Raw genomic sequence first — 17,940 nt, 5'->3', positions numbered from 1 at the left:
AGCAGTTTAGGGCCATTAGTTATGCTTTAAGGGGAGTTGGCAGGCAGGGGACTGGGTCTTAACTAGGGATCCTAGTGCCAGTGTGGCCTCTGGGAGAACAGCCAGAATTGTCGGCCAGAGTTTGGAGCCTGGGACATGGAGTGCAGTTTGGGGCTGTTGGGTGTAGTTTAAGGGGAGTTGGTGGGCAGAGGGCAGAGTCTTACCTGGGTTCTCTTGTGTCAATGTGGTCTCTGGGAAAATTTCAGAGACCTGAGCCCAAATATGGATGTGCTTTAAGGAGAGTGGGTGGGCAAATGACGGTTTCTTACCTGGGGTTCCTAGTGCCAGTGTGGCCTCGGGGAACAGCAGCCAGAGTTGAATATTAAGCCCCGGCTATGGTGGGCAGTTTAGGGCTGTTGGGTGTGCTTTAAGACTAGTTGGCAGGCAGAGGGCGTGGTTCTATCTGGGTTCCTAGGTGGAAGCAGGGACTCCAGCAAAGCAGTTGGAGGTGTGGACCGGAATACGGAGCCTAGGGCGTGGGGTACAGTTTGGGGCTGTTGGCTGTTTCAAGGGGAGTTGGCTGGAAGAAGGTGGAATTTTGCCTGGGGTTTTTTAATCTCAGGGCAGCCTCTTTGAGAGTAGCCTGAGTAGGGGGTCCATACATGGATCCCAGGAGTTAGGGTACATTTCAGTGCTTTTGGGCGTGCTTTAAGGTTGGTGTTGGTGGGCAAAGGTGGGTCTCTGGTGCCAGTGTGGTCTCAGAGAAATCACCTAGAATTGAGGACCTGAATATGGAACCGTGCAACACAATGTAATAATAACAGCAAAGTCTCCCAACAGGTCAGCAGAGGCGCGAGTCTGGGCTGGAGGTGTAGGCTGGTGGTCGAGCACTTGTCTAAGATGCACAGGGACTGAGTTCCAAAGGCAGCACTGAACAACACCAAGAAGGCATGGGTTTGAGCAAACATCGCACAAAATCGATTCCTATGTATCTGTGAAAAGGCTGCGAATAATTTAGACCTCTAAAAACACCCTCATATTTGTAAAAAAAAAAAAGTTTCAATTTGTTTATGAAGATGATACTTATCAGAGGAATGCAAATCGCAACTAAATGAGATGCTAATACAGGCTACTGCTCATTTAAGCTCCTCAGTAAGAAATGCCACAGTTAGGGGGCGAGGCATCTGCTCGCCCATGGAAGCAGGCAGAATGCTGTGGCCAATCAGAAAACAGTGAACATGGTTGATGTCATGGAAGGGCTCAGTCATGATCTCACACTCACAGGTGCCCTTCATGGCATGGAGGCACACTGTGGCTGCAGGATGTGTGGCCTGGGGTTAAAGACCCTCAGACCAGAGCGAGTCCCAGTTCAGCACAAGGAGAATGCATCAAGCTCCACAAAGACCCTCCTTAGCAGCAACAGATGGCAGCTGTCCTCATCACAAGACGTGGGAGTCGTCAACATCATAGTGCATATTTTAATTAGTTATTAATGTATGCATGTATGTTTGTGTGTGAGTATGAGTATATGCACATGTGTGTGCAGGGGCGTGCCAAGGACAGAAGAAGGCATTGGCTCCCTGGGAGCTGGAGTTACATGCATTTCTGATTTGTGTAATTTGTTCCGTGACTGCTGGAACCCAAGCCCTGGTCTTCATGATTGCACAGACCAAATTCTTCCCTTGAGGCTAGCCCCTCATATAGCTATTTTTTAAATTCGGCTTGTCTTTTTTATGCATAAGCATATTTAAATTGTCCCATTTTATTTTCACTTATTTATTTATTTAGTGTGTGTGTGTGTGTGTGTGTGTGGTGTGTGTGTGTGCTGCACATGCATATTAATTCAGAGGTGAGTCTAGAGTGCTATTCTTCAGTCATCCTGTATCGTACACTATGTATTGGTTTGGCTATCTGTCTGTCTGTCCATCTATCTGTCTGTCCATCTATCTGTCTGTCCATCTATCTGTCTGTCCATCTATCTGTCTATCTGTCTGTCTGTCTATCATCCATCCATCCATAATCTATCTATCCATCTATCCCTCTATCTCTATATAGATATCTATCTATAGAAATATTACTATAGTTATATAGATAGATATATAGGTATATAGATGATTAGATATAATATATAGATATATAGATACATAGATACATAGATACATAGACACATAGATATATGGATACATATAGATATATACATAAATATATACATAGATAGATAGACAGACAGATAGATAAATAGATAGATAGATAGATAGATAGATAGATAGATAGATAGATAGATAGATAGATAGATAGATGATACAGATGATAAACAGATATATGGGTATAATTTGAGACAGAATCTCTTGTTAAGACCTGGGGCTTGCTGGTTAGGCCAGGTTGACTGGCCAGCAAACTCCAGGAATTCTTTTGTCTCTCCCTCCTCAGCTCTGGGATTAGAGCTACATGCCACTGCATCCACTTAAAATGATTTTTTTAGATTGTCTATTTTTCTATTTCTATGTATGGGTGTTTCGTCTACATACATGTCTATGCATCACATGCACGCCTGGAAGAGGGCATCAGGTCCCCTGGGACTGGAGTTACAGGTGGTTGTGACCCACCACGTGGGTGCTGGGAGTTGAACTTGGATGCTGATCCGTCACTCCAATCCATGCACCCATTTTTTTTTTTCGGAGCTGGGGACTGAACCCAGGGCCTTGCACTTGCTAGGCAAGCGCTCTACCACTGAACTAAATCCCCAACCCTGATGCACCCATTTTTATATGGGTTCTGGGTACCTTACCTGACTTAGTCTCTGTGTTCTCAAGGCAAGCCCTGACTAGCTGAGCATCTCCAGTACTTTAATATAACTGCTATCTTCCTTTGTGGTAGGACTCTCCACTGGCAGCTGCTGCTGTTGCTGCTGCTGCTGCTGCTGTTGTGGTTGTTTAGTTGTTTGGTTTTGGTTTTTGGCACCTTATTTTGATTTATGTGATTATCTTTGTGCAGAGCTGAGGGTAGAATAGGGGGCCTTGGGTATGTCGGGTAGAGGATGTTCTCCTAATTCACACCTCAAGGCCAAGCACTTGGAGTAAGCACAGTCAATTCAATAGATTTGTTTCCACCAGGAAGTTAGATGAAAGCCTTGCTCCTCAGGTAGAGAGTCCCTGCCATGTGAAAAACTCTTGGGGTTTTGGTTTTCAGTCTTAAGATGTCCCTTTGAGTCCCCCTTTGGCACCTAGGTCTTCGATAGGGACATCACTGTTAGTTCCAGGAGGGTTTGGCATTACTTCCTGAAGCTTGAAGTCTTTGAAGGTCCTGACTCAGTTAAATCAGGACTCTGGGCTATGGGTATTCTTCTGCAGGGTTGCCCGTTTCCCTGATTTCTGTATCCCCTGGGTTTCTGTTCCCACAAATCCCTGCTTTCTCTATGTCTCTGTCCCTTTGGATGTCCTGTGCTCCTGGGTTCCTGCTCCCCTGGGTCCCTGATCCCACTGGGTCCCTGCCCTTCTGGTCCCTGTTCTTTAGGTCCAGTCTCCCCTTGAGTTCCTTTTCCCTCTGGGTCCTTGTTCCCTTCTGGTTCTCCGTCCCTCTGGGTCTTATCCATTTGTTTTTAGAAGGAATCTGGCCTCCCCTGACCCCTTCTATCTCATTAAAGAATATGGACATTGACAGCTCTATGTTCTGATTTGAATCGTAGTTTAAGTTTTTTTGAAAGGTTTATTTTACCTAGCATTTTATTTTATCCGATGCCTGTGAAATTATACAAAGTTTTATTTTATGTATACATAATCATGAATTTTATGTAATATAGTTGGTGGCTTTTATTTCTCAACTTTACAGTTATTTTCCAGGTTACAAGTGTTTGCATATTTAGCATTTTAAATAGCTACTAAGTCACCTGAGGAAGTGGCCGCTCTCTTATCGAGGACCTGGAGCCTGCATAGATAGCATTCCACGTGCGGGTTTTTGCAGGCTTCTCTCTGCACTCGAGTCTTCTCCTAGGAGCGAGTTCTCTGGTGGGCATGCTGACTGGGAAAACACGCACGGTCACTGCTGTGGGATCAGCCAGATTCAGCTTACACCGGGCCACTGCCAGGCCCCAACTGCCAGGTCCCGATGTCAGGGGGCAGATATCCTCTGTCACCAGTCACTGAAGGGGTGGCTGGGGTCCTTTGGACATGTGGCCTGTTTGATGTCCTGCCACAGGCCTTTGTGTGTATACAGTATAGTTACATGTGCAACCATGCACGTGGAGGCCTGGGGCCAAACTGGGTGTCCTCCTCTATCCCACCTTATTTTATTTTATTTTTTTAGATTTACTTATTTACCATATATGAGTACACGGTGGCTGTCTTCAGACACACCAGAAGAGGGCATCACATCCCATTACAGATGGTTGTGAGCCACCATGTGGTTGCTGGGAATTGAACTCAGGACCTCTGGAAGAGCAGCCGGTGCTCTTAACCAATGAGCTTTTAGAATCTGGTTGGAAGGGCTACGACATTTTTCGTTTTGGGTTTTTGGTTTGTTTTGGTTTGTTTTGGTTTGTTTTGGTTGAGTCTTCCTGGATGTGATGGGCATTCAGGACCTTCAGTACCGCAGATGATTATGGGGCAAAGAAGAGCTGACTGATCCTCTGGCTGCCAGAGAAAAGCTCACTTTAGAGCAGTGTTCTCAACCTTCCTAATGCTGCGACCCTCGTGTCGTGGTGACCCCCAGCCATAAAATTATTGCTGTTGCTACTTCATAACTCTAATTTTGCTGCTGTTAGGAACTGCGATGTAAGTACCTGTGTTTCCAGATGGTCTTAGGTGACCTCTTGAAAGGGTCATTCTACCCTCCTGCCCCTGACACACACACAAAGGAATCACCACCAACATGGTGAGAACCACTGTTTTACAGGGATGTGATGCCCAGAAGGAAACTGGGTAGGGAAATCCTCCCAGAGAGGAGTCACTGAAACCGAGCTTACACGAACCAGGTTAAGGTTTCAGGCAGTTCCTGTTCTCATGACCCGGAACGTCTACCCCCTGCCATTTTGCAGAACAGTGTGGATGGCCACGTCTGTATCCACAGCCAAGCATGCCCTGTGATGGGAGCTTGGCCAGGCTTGGTTAGGGTATGTTTCTGATCTCAAGTCCCTTATCTGAGCTGCCAACCTGAGCAAACCTCCTTTTGTAGCCCAGTGTGTGGCTTTGGACATCCTGCTGTGAAGGTACCTAGGCCCACACAAAGATCTCCTCTGAAAATGCAGTCTCCTTTGTGGGAAGGCCTCCCTGCCCAGACAGGCTCTCCTGCCAAGCAGCCTGTGCCTGCAGGCTGCAACGACTTGGTGGATATGGGTCATAGGCGCTGAGAGGCCCCTGGTCTGGGTGGACAGGAGACCCAGAGGCAGCATCTCAGTTTTTATTATGAAATGTGGTGACTCTCCCTTCGACTCCACGGAGGGGCTGGGACTCCATACCACAGCAGTACAAAGCTCCATGAGTCCTAGTTGCCGACTTGGGACAGATGGGGTTTCAGATGGTGCCCAGCTCTGCCGCCTTACTGGCTGGGACTCCTGACACATGGCGTGGTGGGTGGTGGGTAGGAGGGACAGAGTCTCCGCACAGCTCCAGGAATCACACCATTGGTCGCCCCCCCACCCATATGTTGCAGGCTGACAAGTCGCTATGACAATGACAACCGCAGAAGTAGCTCAGAACCACTGAAGAACAGCTGAGGCACACAGTGGAGGCAGCACTGGCACAAAGCCCAGCGAGCTCCGGGCCTGCTCAGAGGGGCGCCCATCTCCTCCACTTGGCCTCCTCTCAGATGCAGTGCATTGAACAAAGCACCTGTCACTCCGGGATAGACACAAACGCACTCTTGCTGGTGCCCGGGCATGGTCAGAGCCGATCATGACAAGCAGATTAGGCCCAACATGTAGTCCTTTCCCCTAGCCCCACCCAGGCTCCCTTGAGATAGTTGTTAAGTCAGTGGGCCGTGTTCCCTGCTTCTCTCTGTATCTACTGTCCTGAGGCCGTCTCCCTGAGATGATCCAGGCTCAGGCAGGAGGAAGTACATGCATGTAAAGTGTGTTAGGTTACCGCTCACATAAGTAGGTCAGAGAACTGTCTCAGGTGTTGCTCCTCTGAGGTCCCCCATCCTTCCTTCCTTCCTTCCTTCCTTCCTTCCTTCCTTCCTTCCTTTCTTTCTTTCTTTTTTGGAGATGTTTTCATTTTCTTCCCCTAGACTATGCTGTAGGGGTTTGAGTATGCTTGGCTCAGGGAAGCGACACTATCAGGTGTGGCCTTGCTGTACTAGGTGAGGCTTTGTTGGAGGAAGCGTGTCACCGTGTAGGCAGGCTTTGAGGGCTCCTAGTACTCAAGGTCTGCCCAGTGCAAAAGAGAGAGTCTCCTGCTGGCTGCCTTCCAATCAAGGTGGAGAACTCAGTCCTTTCTCCAGCACCATGCCTGCTTGGAGGCTGCCATGCTTCCTGCCATGATAATGGACTGAACCTCTTGAAACTGTAAGCCAGCCCCAATGAAATGTTTACTTTGTAAGAGTTGCCTCGGCCATGGTGTCTCTTCAGAGCAATGAAGCCCTAAGGCATGTGCTAAGTAGGCCTTCTGACTGGCCAGAAACTCACAGCCCAGCACTGGAATCACAAGTGTGCACCACGATGCCTGGCTCTTTCCATGTTTCCGGGACTCTAACTCAAGTCCCTCCGGTTTGCATAACAGCCTTTAGCTATCTCCCAGCCAGGGGGGATTTTTTATGGCAAGGCCGAGTCACTATATAAAAAGGCTGGTTACCTACAGCCACTTGAAACCTTCCTTCTCATTCTTTAAGAATCTGGAACTGTGCAGGCATTTTCCATCACGAAAGCCCTCGGCCTCCTGGAGCCTTCAGCTGGCTTTATGCCTGCTTGCCAACTGCTAAGCTCTTCTTTTCCTTGTAACACCTAGCCAGGCCGCCAAGAAAAATAAACACATTCTGTTAGAATCCTGTTTTTCCAGCTCTCCCCTGGGGACCATAAAGGATGTTCCACGCATCCGCCCTCAAAGTTGTTGCCGGCAACACATTGATCAGACACGAGTCTTCTAACGCAGCCCACTATCAGCACCGAGGTTTGGGCTGTAGGTTGAAAGCAAAAAGAGACCTGCTATGAAGTCTTCCATGAACCGGCAAGAGAGCGTATGAGTATTGTGACAGAAACCCCAGGGTCACCATTGCATTCTCCCCACAATCCTCCCCGCAACCTCTGCCCCCGGTACAGCCTGGCAGCGTGCCTTGGGATTTTCTACGGGGCATAAAAGAGTCAGGAGCCATTAAATGTCGGCTGAACATTCATAGCGAGGCTCCATCTTCTGCCTGCCTGATGGGTTTAGGAATTTGTCCTTCCCACAGGAAGAGGACTAAAGATCAAAGTGAGCACATTGCCCTGTTCTGTATGAAGGCATCTCCCACAAACATTGTTGACCAGAGAGTCCCCAGCACGACGGAAGCAGGAGTCGTATAAAGTTACACCTCTTCCCCTAGGTGGGTGTCCTGGGTGTGGATTGGTATGTGAGCTGTCTGCATTTGTGCTCCAACAGTGAAGTGCCCAGGGCTGGAGCGATGGCTTGCTGGGTAAACCTGAGGCCCTGAAATAGTTCCCAGGTTCCACGTAAAATCAGGTATGATGGTGATGTGATGTCAGCGCTGAGCAAGCAGAGGCAGGCGGCCCTCCTGGCGCTCCTTGGCCAGCCAGTCAAGCAGCAAGCTTCAGGCACCGTGAGAGACCCTGGCTCAAAAAGGAAGGAAGACATCGAACAGTGACTTCTGATCTTCTCATGTGCACACTTCAGTGAATGCACTAGCACACACCTGTGCACACACATGCATACACCACACCACACACACACATATGCACACACATGCATACAACACACTACACACACACCTATGCACACATGCATAAACCACACCACACACACATACACATGCACACACATGCATACACCACACACACACACACATGCATATACCACACCACACACACACCTGTGCACACACATGCATATACCACACCACACATACACACACCTGTGCATACACATGCATACACCACACCACACACACAGATACACACACACATGTGCACACACATGCATACACCACACCACACATACACACACCTGTGCATACACATGCATACACCACACCACACACACACACACACACATACACAGACACACACACACACACACACACACACACTCACACACACTTAGAAATACACCCAAACCTGATAGGTGGGGAGCACATCCTGACTCTGGAGAATTGTGGGGAAAACTTGGGCCACGCTGGTTAAAAAAAAATCAGCTCATCCTTCCTTCTGCCCTGAAGTTTCCAGTTGGAAAATTTGTGGGGTGCTACTGTAAAACGCCCTCGTCTTGGGGAGAGCAGGTGCAGAAGACTCATAGAAACAGGAGCATTCTCAGGAAGGTGTGGTGCCTGTGGGTGCCGGAGCTTGTGATGTGTGCCAGAGGTTTAATTTGTATAATCTGTGGGGAGGAAAAGAGAAGTCAGGGGCCTGAAGCAGTTTCCTGAAGGGGGCACTTTTGCTGTCCTGGAGGATGGCGGGGAGCAGGGGGCTGTTTCAGGCTTGGGTTTTCACTTCTGTTGCTAACACTTGGGCCACTGTCATACTTCCTGAAATGACGGGTAATGGTCAACTTCAGGTGGAAGTTGATTAGAGAAAGGAGAAGCCAAGGGCTAGGAAAGTGGTCCACATAGCACACATTGCCACAGCAGGAGAGATGGAGTGAGGAGAGGCCAGCTAGTGAGTTAGCTCCATCAGCGGTGGACTCTAAAGAGCCTCACGGCACACAGTGTGCCTCTCTCCTGAGGCCTTGCCAACACTGCCTGGACCGGTCTGTTCTTACTCTTCTTCTCTCTTGACCAAACACCTAACAAGAGGCAACTTGAGGAAGAGTTTATCATGACTTAGGAGGCGAGGCTACAGTCCAACATGTTAGGAAGTCTGCAGGGACATGGGACTGCTTATTGGTGTCTGGGTGGATCTGGAAGCCAAGGAAAGGAAACAGGAAGCAGGTAAACTATGGAGCCTCAAGGCCCTTGGGACTGGAAAACAGCTCAGCAGTGAAGAGTACTCATTGCTCTTCCAGAGGACCAAGGTTGGATTCCCAGAACCCACATGGTAGTTCCTAACCATTTATAATTCCAGTTCCAGGGGATATGGCGCCCTCTTCTGGCCTCTATAGACATTGCAAGCACATACAGGCAAAACATTCACAGACCTAAAAAAAAATCTTTAAAAAATTTTAGGTCAAGCAAAGAAAGCAAACTCCAACACCTGCCTCCAGCAATCAACTCACCCCATCCGGGTTCCACCGTAAGCTTCACAACCTGTAAACTTTTGAACCTTTTAAAAGTATACCGTGAACTGAGAAGAGAGTATTTAAATGCATGAGGCCGTGATGGTGTTTTATATCTAAGCCATAGTAAATGGGATCCCATTTCAGAGGAGCAATGGAGTGCTTCCCAAACCCAATCAAGCACTGAGCTGACAAAGGAGCCTCTTGTACTTCTTATCGATCCCCCCAGATACCGAGTCACTGGACAGGTGTTACGCTTTAGATGTGGAATGTCTCCCAGAGGCCCATGTGTGAAAGCCCAGAAGTGGGGTCTACCTGGAGTTTTGTTCTGTTTTTAATACTGGATATGTGCCCTTCAAGCATTCTGTGGGACTCCTTCTCCTTCTCGTTCCCTGATCATAATGTAAGTGGCTTGCTCCCCTGCACATGCCAACTGGGTCGACATGTGCCCAACTGACTGTGGACTGGAGTTTCTGAACCCATTAGCCCAAATAAGTCTTTCCTGTAGAAGTGGAAGGCAGCCAGCATGGTAGAGGTTAATGGCCTCTGGTCTTTTGTTGTAATGATGGAAACCCAGTTTGCACAAACCAGCCAAGGAACCTATGATTTGGAGAAGAGGTAGCACATGGGACCAGAGAGCATGGGTGGGGAAAGAACCTCAACTTCGCCCTCACCAACCAAGGACCCACAGACACTTGTCCATGTGCGTACCTTAGTAGTTTAGTTTCAGAAGGTATTTCTCTCCTACACATCTTGGCCGTTTTATAAATATTTTTTAAAATCTTATTAAGATGCTCATAAACAAATTACATCAAAGCTTAAAATTTGGAATTTATTTATAAAAATTATTTTTGGCTCATCACTCAGTTAAGCAAAAATTTAAAAACAACACTTTAGGGGAGAAACTTTCTAGCTTGACAGATTAAAAAGTGTTTTTCTCTTTAATCATTTATTTTTGTCTCCTGTAACAACGGCACATACTTGTGAAGGTAAATGTTTTTTGAACAAGCATCTCTCAAGATATAACCTCAATTAATCACAGCTTCCAAACACTCGCACTTCCTGGAGAAGCCAGCATCCCAGGAGAGCCTGTGCACATTCAGAGACCCAGACCTGGCCTGGGGCTGGGGCTCGGAAGAAGAGCCCATACTTAGTGTACAGGGTGCCCCGGCTTTGACCAGCTCCACGTTACCTAAGCTGGGACTACGCAGTGCCTGGCTCAGTCCTGCAGAGCACAGGAAGATGGAGACTTAAGACTATCCTTGGCTCCACAGGATTTCCTGGCCAACCTGACCTAAGACACTGACAACAAACTCAGCCACCCACCCACTCCCCCACTCACTCCTGTACCCATTCAGCCACCCACCACTCCACTCACTCCCCCACTTACTCCCCCATCCACTCACCCACCCATCCACTCACCAATTCAGCCACCCACTCACTCATTCACTCACCCACTCACCTACCCACTCACTCACCTACCCACTCACTCACCTACCCACTCACTCACTCACCCACCCACCCAGTCATTCTCCCACCCACTCACTCCTCCACTCCCCCACTCACTCCTGTACCCACTCACCCACCCCCTCCTCCACTCACTTACTCCCCCCCACTCACTCCACCATCCACTCACCTATCTACTCACTCACCTACTCACCCACTCACCCACTCACCCACTCACCCCTCCACTAGTCCACCCTTCCCTACCTTCCTGAGGTCCTTTATGGAGTCCTGGGCTGCACTGGGGATCCAGAAGCCTCCAGGAGGAGAGGGACTGGTCTGGGTTGGACTGCTTCCTGGGTCGATAGCTAGAAAGAAAAGAGCAAGTGGAGGTGAGGGGGAGGGTGGAGGTGAGGGAGAGGGTGGAGGTGAGAGAAAGGGAGGAGGGGAAGGAGAAGGTGAAGGTGAGGGAGAGGGTGGAGGTGAGGGGAAGGGAGGAGGAGGTGAGGGGGAGGGGGAGGGGGAAGTGGAGGTGAGGGGGAGGGTAGAGGTGGAGGTGAGGGGGAGGGTGAAGGGGAGGGGGAGAAGGGGAGGGGGAGAGGGGGAGGGGGAGAGGGAGAGGGGGAGAGAGCTGGGCAGGTGTCCCAGGGAATGCCACCCAGGGTGGGGGGTATCGAAGGCACTTGAAATTTAATTTCACAAGGTAAAGCATTTTACAAATAAAAAAGTTCTACAGTCTTACTAATTCAAATAGTTTCAAAGTTTAGTCTCCTTATTAAAAATCTAACATCTCTTTTTTCAAATCCCAAATCCACAACCGTGGGTTCCTAGAAAATTAAAACAAATTTAAATACTCCCTTAGTTCCAGAGGGCAGAACCAGGGCATAGTTCCAATCTGAACAAAGCAAAACCAAACTTCAACGTGCAAGTAATTCAATGCCCAGTGGAATTTCCTCACCATGTTCTGGGGGTTAAGGTCTGGGTAGCTGCTGACTGTCTAGCCAGCCATTTTATGTGGTTACTAGTGTTACAAGAAAACTTTCTCATGTACTGGTATGAGGAGACTTTCTCATGCCTGAGTGGGTTGCAGATTCTGTTATGCGCTGTGCTTTGGTGCTCTTGGAAACCAATCACAGTACAGGTCAGCTAGAACTGCTTTGTATAATTAGCCACAATAAGCTTGGGCCAGACCCAACCACCCAGCAGCACTGGTTTCTGAGGTTGACGTGGGCATCGTATGCTTACACGCATACCATCCTGATGTGAACATGGGTGTGCGCGCACACACACACACACACACACACACACACACACACACACACGAACGTACAAATTCAAATCCTAGCAGTTTTTGTCTTCTGCACCATTGATGTTGATTCTAGAATTCGCACGGAAAAGCACAAGATATAGAATTGCCCAAAAATCCCCAAGGGCGGGGTGAGAATGAAATTGAAAGCTGCGACGTGATTTCATTTGTCACTACGATAATGATACCCCAATATATTCCCTATTCCAAAATCCTGATGGGTGGAATAACTTGGTACAGATTGTGGATTTCAGGCTTAAAAGCCGTGTGGAAGTCAGTTCCCAAGTTTGGTCTGTAGCCCTGATCGATCAGTCCTGGGGTGAATGCTCAGTAAACTATCCAGGTCTGAATGAGATCGGTGTTCGTGTGGTTTGTTAAGGCAACTCCCGGACCCCAACACTGGGCTCCTCCAGAGGGCTTGGGTCATTTCTCTGGGTCTGTCCTCCACATACAACTTGCCTTCTAGACTCCAGTTGGCTCCACTCCACCGCTGTTGGTGGTGGTCATCCATGGTACTGTATCTCCTCTCTTGCTGCAGCCAGCTACACTTTCACCATTAGCTTCTCCAGGAACTGCAGCCTCAGCTGCTCTCTGTGACCCTTTCTTGCCTTCCAAACCATCACCACCTGGCGACTCTTATGCCACCACATTTGACTACCAGCATAAGGCACTGTTCTGGCTGCCTCTGGAACACAGCTTCTGTGTGCTGACCTTGAAGCAACACTTGCCAGAAGACTTCACCTCAGTGATGCAAATGTCCTGCCCCAGGCAACCAGTGTCCATCGTCCCAGCAAAGCAATGGTGCCGGCCTGCGGAGAGACTGGATTCTCACTGGCAGCCAAGAGTGCCTGGGATACCAGCACTCAGGCTCTTGTCCCCACTTCTGAGGCTATGACAGTCAGAAACAGAAGTGAGTGACCTAGGTTCCTCAGTCCCTGGGATGGCGAAGGGTGGCTGTGCTCCCAGCATCCCACAACAATCTCTCCTCTCTACGCGCCTTCAACATAGGGTTTCCACTGAGATCCTAAGCCTAGTAGAGACTAGAAGTACCTAAGAGATGCGTTCCTACGTGGATCTTCCTAGAGAAAGGGGGATCAAAAGATAGCTAAGGCTTTATAGCACGTGCTCCAGAGAGCCTAGGTTCAGTTCCCAGCACCCACAATGAGGCAGCTCACAGCCACCTACACCATGTCCTCTGGTCCGAGTGGCACCACCACACCCATAAACTCCTTTAAGCACACAACCACACACATAAAAATACCTTCTCCCTCTTTTTAAATAAAGGCAGAATTTAGTCACTGTAAGTTCCACATTAGGTATTCAGAAATTGAATTCATTTTGAACAACAAAGGAAAATGTGAAGTCTTTGGTGGGTACAAAACTGCCCACAAAAATAACACATGAGCAGAATGGAATCCAAGGAGCCCCTGAATCCCTAGGACGAGTTCCCATCGTGGGAGCCTAGGGATATTTCTGTCACCCTCCTGCATCTGAGGAGGCCAAGGCTCTAAGCAGGGGCAGAGGGTTCACAAGGTTCACACTGTCCCGGCCTGCCCAACCCCACACCCTCTTCCACTGCCTCTCTCAGAAGATGCCTTCCACAGCTCAGCCCAACTGCCCAAATGTTGCCAGCATTGCTGCAGGCGGCCTCCAGAGGCTGAGGAGGGAGGGGGAAGAGATGAGAAGGGAGGCTCTGCAGCTAGTGTTTGTGACACAATGTATCTACTAACGGGACAGATGTAAGTCACCCAGAGGAAGTTCTGAACCTCTACAGACTTTCTAAATACCAAGAGAAGAAAGATCTCTAGAAAACCTGTAGAAATTCCCCGAACATCTGGTTACTCAATAACTTTCTTCTAAATACCACAGAGAGCAGAGAAGATCAAAAGAGAAATGTCAACCGATTTTAAACCAAATGAAAACAAAAGCCCATGAGGTCTCAGAGCTGGTGAGCAGCACTGAAGTAGCCTGGGAGGTCAAAGCAGAAAAGGCTTGTGAGGAAGAGGAGGGGGAGTCCTTTTCTACCTCAGACACCGGGATAAGGAGCAAATGAAATCCAAAGGGAGAGATGATGACTAGTAATGAGAAAGATAGGGATGGTAGAGTAAAAGCAATATAACCAAAGCTGATTCTCCAAGAAGGTCAATAAAATTTACAAACCTGGAGAGAGAGAGAGAGAGAGAGAGAGAGAGAGAGAGAGAGAGAGAGAGAGAGAGAGAGAAACTAAAAGAAGAATGGGGAGAGAAACAGGGTGGGAGAGAGACACACACATGCACAGAATACAGAATATATATATTCTTTGCTTTTCTGTTGCTGAGATAAATACCATGGCCAAAAACAACCTGTGGAGGAAAGGGTATTTGGCTTACAAGTTAGTTCATTATCAAGGGAAATTGAGACAGAATCTTGAAGCAGAAATTGATGGAGTTCCACTGTCTACTGGATTGCTTACCTTCCCTTCTTATGTAGCCCAGACTTACCAGCCTAGGGATGGTACCACTCACAGTGGACTGGACCCTCCAATATCAACTGGAAATGAAGAAAATGCCCTCACAGACATGCCCAAGACTAATCTAGTGCAGGCAATGTTTTCAGTTGAGATGCCTTCTTCTCAATATGTCAACTTGACTACCAAGATCAGCAGAGGAGAGGTGAGGGTGGTTTGGAGGAGGCAGAGGAAGGGAGGGAGTGACGGAGCAGGAGAGAGTAAGAGTGAGAGCCACAGAGAGAATATCAGTCACTCCTAGGAGTAGATAGATAACATGAATACATATTCTGCAAGTATTAAATGAATTTATAGAGATATTACTAAAAAGTCTGTGCCAATAAATTCAACAGCAATTTATTTTCTTTCAAACTCAGGAAAGACACAGCCTAGAGCCCACGAGATGACTTAGTAGATGAAAGCCATTACTACCATGCGTGACATCTGAGTCCAGTCCTGGGATCCTCACAGTGGAAGGGGAGAACAAAAATTGACCTCTGGTCTCCATGTGTGCAGCATTGCATATGTGTGAATGAACACACACGGACAGCCCCCCCCCCATCATACACACACTAAAATAACTAAAATGTTAAGAAAAAATACAGAGACTGAACAAACCCCAAATGGATAAAAGGAATTGACAAGATGGTCAAGATGCATGCATGCATGCATGCGCGTGCACACACACACATACACACACACAGAGACACACCAGACACACATACACACACTCACACAGAGACACACCAGACACACACACACACACACACACACACACACACACACACACACACACACACACACACTCCTGCAGTGTGGCATTGCTCTAAAGGTAGTTTCTTGATCAATGAAGAGAACAGTGTCCATGGAGGAAACCCAGGCCCCTGTGGCTTTAAGGATGAAGCCATCCAGACATAATAATAGCAATTCTTCCCCCACTATTTTCTGAAAATCAAGAAGTTACATCTATTTCCCAACTCATTCGCCAAGGCCAGCCTTCCCCCGCACTAATGCCAGACAAAAATTACCACAAGAAAAGAGTAATGATAGATCAATAACCTTTGTGAACATGGCTGCAACAATTCAAGCAAGATTTCAGCAAATTGAACCCAACAATATTGTGTGTAAAAAGGATGCATCATGGCAGTTGAGGTTTAGTCTGGAAAGGGGAGGTGTGTTTACCATTTGGAAATCAATGGTGTTCTTCATCTTACCGGGAGGAAATGGAAAAGCACATGGTCATGTCAAGAGAAATGGAAACATATTTGCAATAGCAGTCCATTCCCCCACTCAGAAGCCCTCAGGAAGTGACCAGTAGACAGTCATAGCAAGGACAAGCTTGAAGCAGCACATTTCCACTCTCTTGTGCCTTGCACATGGGTCTGAAGCCCATACCATGACTCTGCTGGGTCCTCTACTGAGGGTCAAAGGTGACAACCAAAACTCCCTCATCTCTGAGATCAGCTGGGGAGCAGGACCTGTCTACACTGTGCTCCGTCTGCTGCTTCTCAGAGCCCAGCTGTGGCTGAAGAAGTGACAGGTTCAGCTTCCATAGGGTGCTGACTGGAAGATGCCATTGTACCTAAAGGCTGCTTGTACCTCCTGCCCCCATGGGCTTCACTAACACGGGCTACTTCCTCTTTCAGAGTCAGCGGGAAGTGAGACCAGCAAGACTTGCCAAACAGGAGCTGCCATTTTATGTGAACACACACACACACACACACACACACACACACACCCCACACACACCAGATTGAAAGACCCACCCCATGAGTCTTAACTCAGAGTTGCAACAGGCTTGAACGAGCCCAGGCACGCCCAGATACCTAGGGCCGAGTCACCGTGAAAACTAACAGACCATAAAAGGAAAGGAATGCAGAACAGACCAGGAGTACCACTCACAGGCCACCTGGCAGGAAGAGATAAGCCCCCAGCCCCCGACATCCAGGACGCCCCAAACCTGCCAATGTGTGTAGCTATACCGTATTACCTCATCATGTGAAATAGCCAATCATATGTGAACATGTCTATGTGCCTCGTTTGAATCCACCAATCCCCGTAACTATGCATCTGCTTCTGTATGCCCGCTTCTGCTTCCCCAATCCCTATAAAAGCCCCATGCTGGAGCTGCTGGGTGCGCAAGTCCTCCGAAGAGACTGTGTGCCCGCAGGTACCTGTGTTTTCCAATAAACCCTCTTGCTGATTGCATCCGAGTGGACTCGGCTCGGTCATTGGGCGCTTGGGACTCCTCCTGAGGGAAAGGTCCTCTCTGGGGGTCTTTCAAGATCACCCTACAGTACTCTACCAAACAAAGCAAGCCACCCATCCTGTTCACACTGAGGGAGAAGGAACCTGACAAGGTGGGGCCAGCAAGGCACAGTTGGGGACACCAGAGGGTCTGTCATGGAAAAGGGAAACTTGCTCAACAAACTACCAAAAAAGAAAAAAAAATGCCCCCAGCTCACATGACTTTGGTGGTGGAGAACTGAATGCACTAAGGATCAAAAGCAGGGGCTAGAGAGACAGCTTACTGGCAAGCTGTTTTGGTGTGGTTTGCCCTCGAGTTATCTGTATTTTGATGCTAATTCCACTGCCCCAAGGACAGCTGCCTAGTCAGTGCTCAGGACTCAGATGACTTCACCAGAACCTTCTCCCCATTGAAATTGTAAAGTACAGGTGAGGGCAGGAACAAGATAGAAGGAGGCCTGTCATTGGATAAGAAGGAAGGATGGGTGGGAGAAGAGTTTGAAGGAAGAGGAGGAGACAGGAACAGAAGAGGAGGAGAGAGTGGATAGCCGGTAGACAACATGGAAGGTGTCGTTAAGATACAGTTGTTACTAATGTTCTTAAGGGATGGATAGTACCGGGCTTTGTATGTTTAGGTGGGCAATTATATCTTATCAGTTGGGTCAAAGGTTATTGTGTTGTGTGTTCTTTCGAGTGTAGATTTAAGTGTAATGGAGTGTGGGGCAGCTGGTCTGGGCCACCACAGAGTTGGCATGTGTGTTTCTGGCATGGACACCTGCCTTGGGAACTAGATAGGTAGAGAGATTGCTGATGGCTTAGAGAGAGGCCTTCGGCAGTGTGATGTGGGAAGAAACAAAGTGGGTGAGAGGCTTTACTGACTGAGAATTGAGATATCCAGCAGATATCTTGGGGCACTTCAGTGTAGACCTAGTGGGGATAAAAGACAGCTTTTTTATTTTTTATATTTTTATAACAACACTGTTTGGCTTAAAACCACGATGTCCTGAGTTCAATCCCCAGCACCCTCTTAAAATATGTGGGTATGGTGGTACATGCTTGCAGTTCCAGTGCTGGGAGGTGGAGGCAGGTGGATCCCTGGAGCTTGCTGCCAGATAGACTGACTAGCT

This window comes from Rattus norvegicus, chromosome 3 (genome assembly GCF_021556685.1).
Source record: "Rattus norvegicus strain SHRSP/BbbUtx chromosome 3, alternate assembly SHRSP_T2T, whole genome shotgun sequence".
NCBI classification, from domain to species: Eukaryota; Metazoa; Chordata; class Mammalia; order Rodentia; family Muridae; genus Rattus; species Rattus norvegicus.
This window is presented reverse-complemented; position numbering follows the sequence as displayed.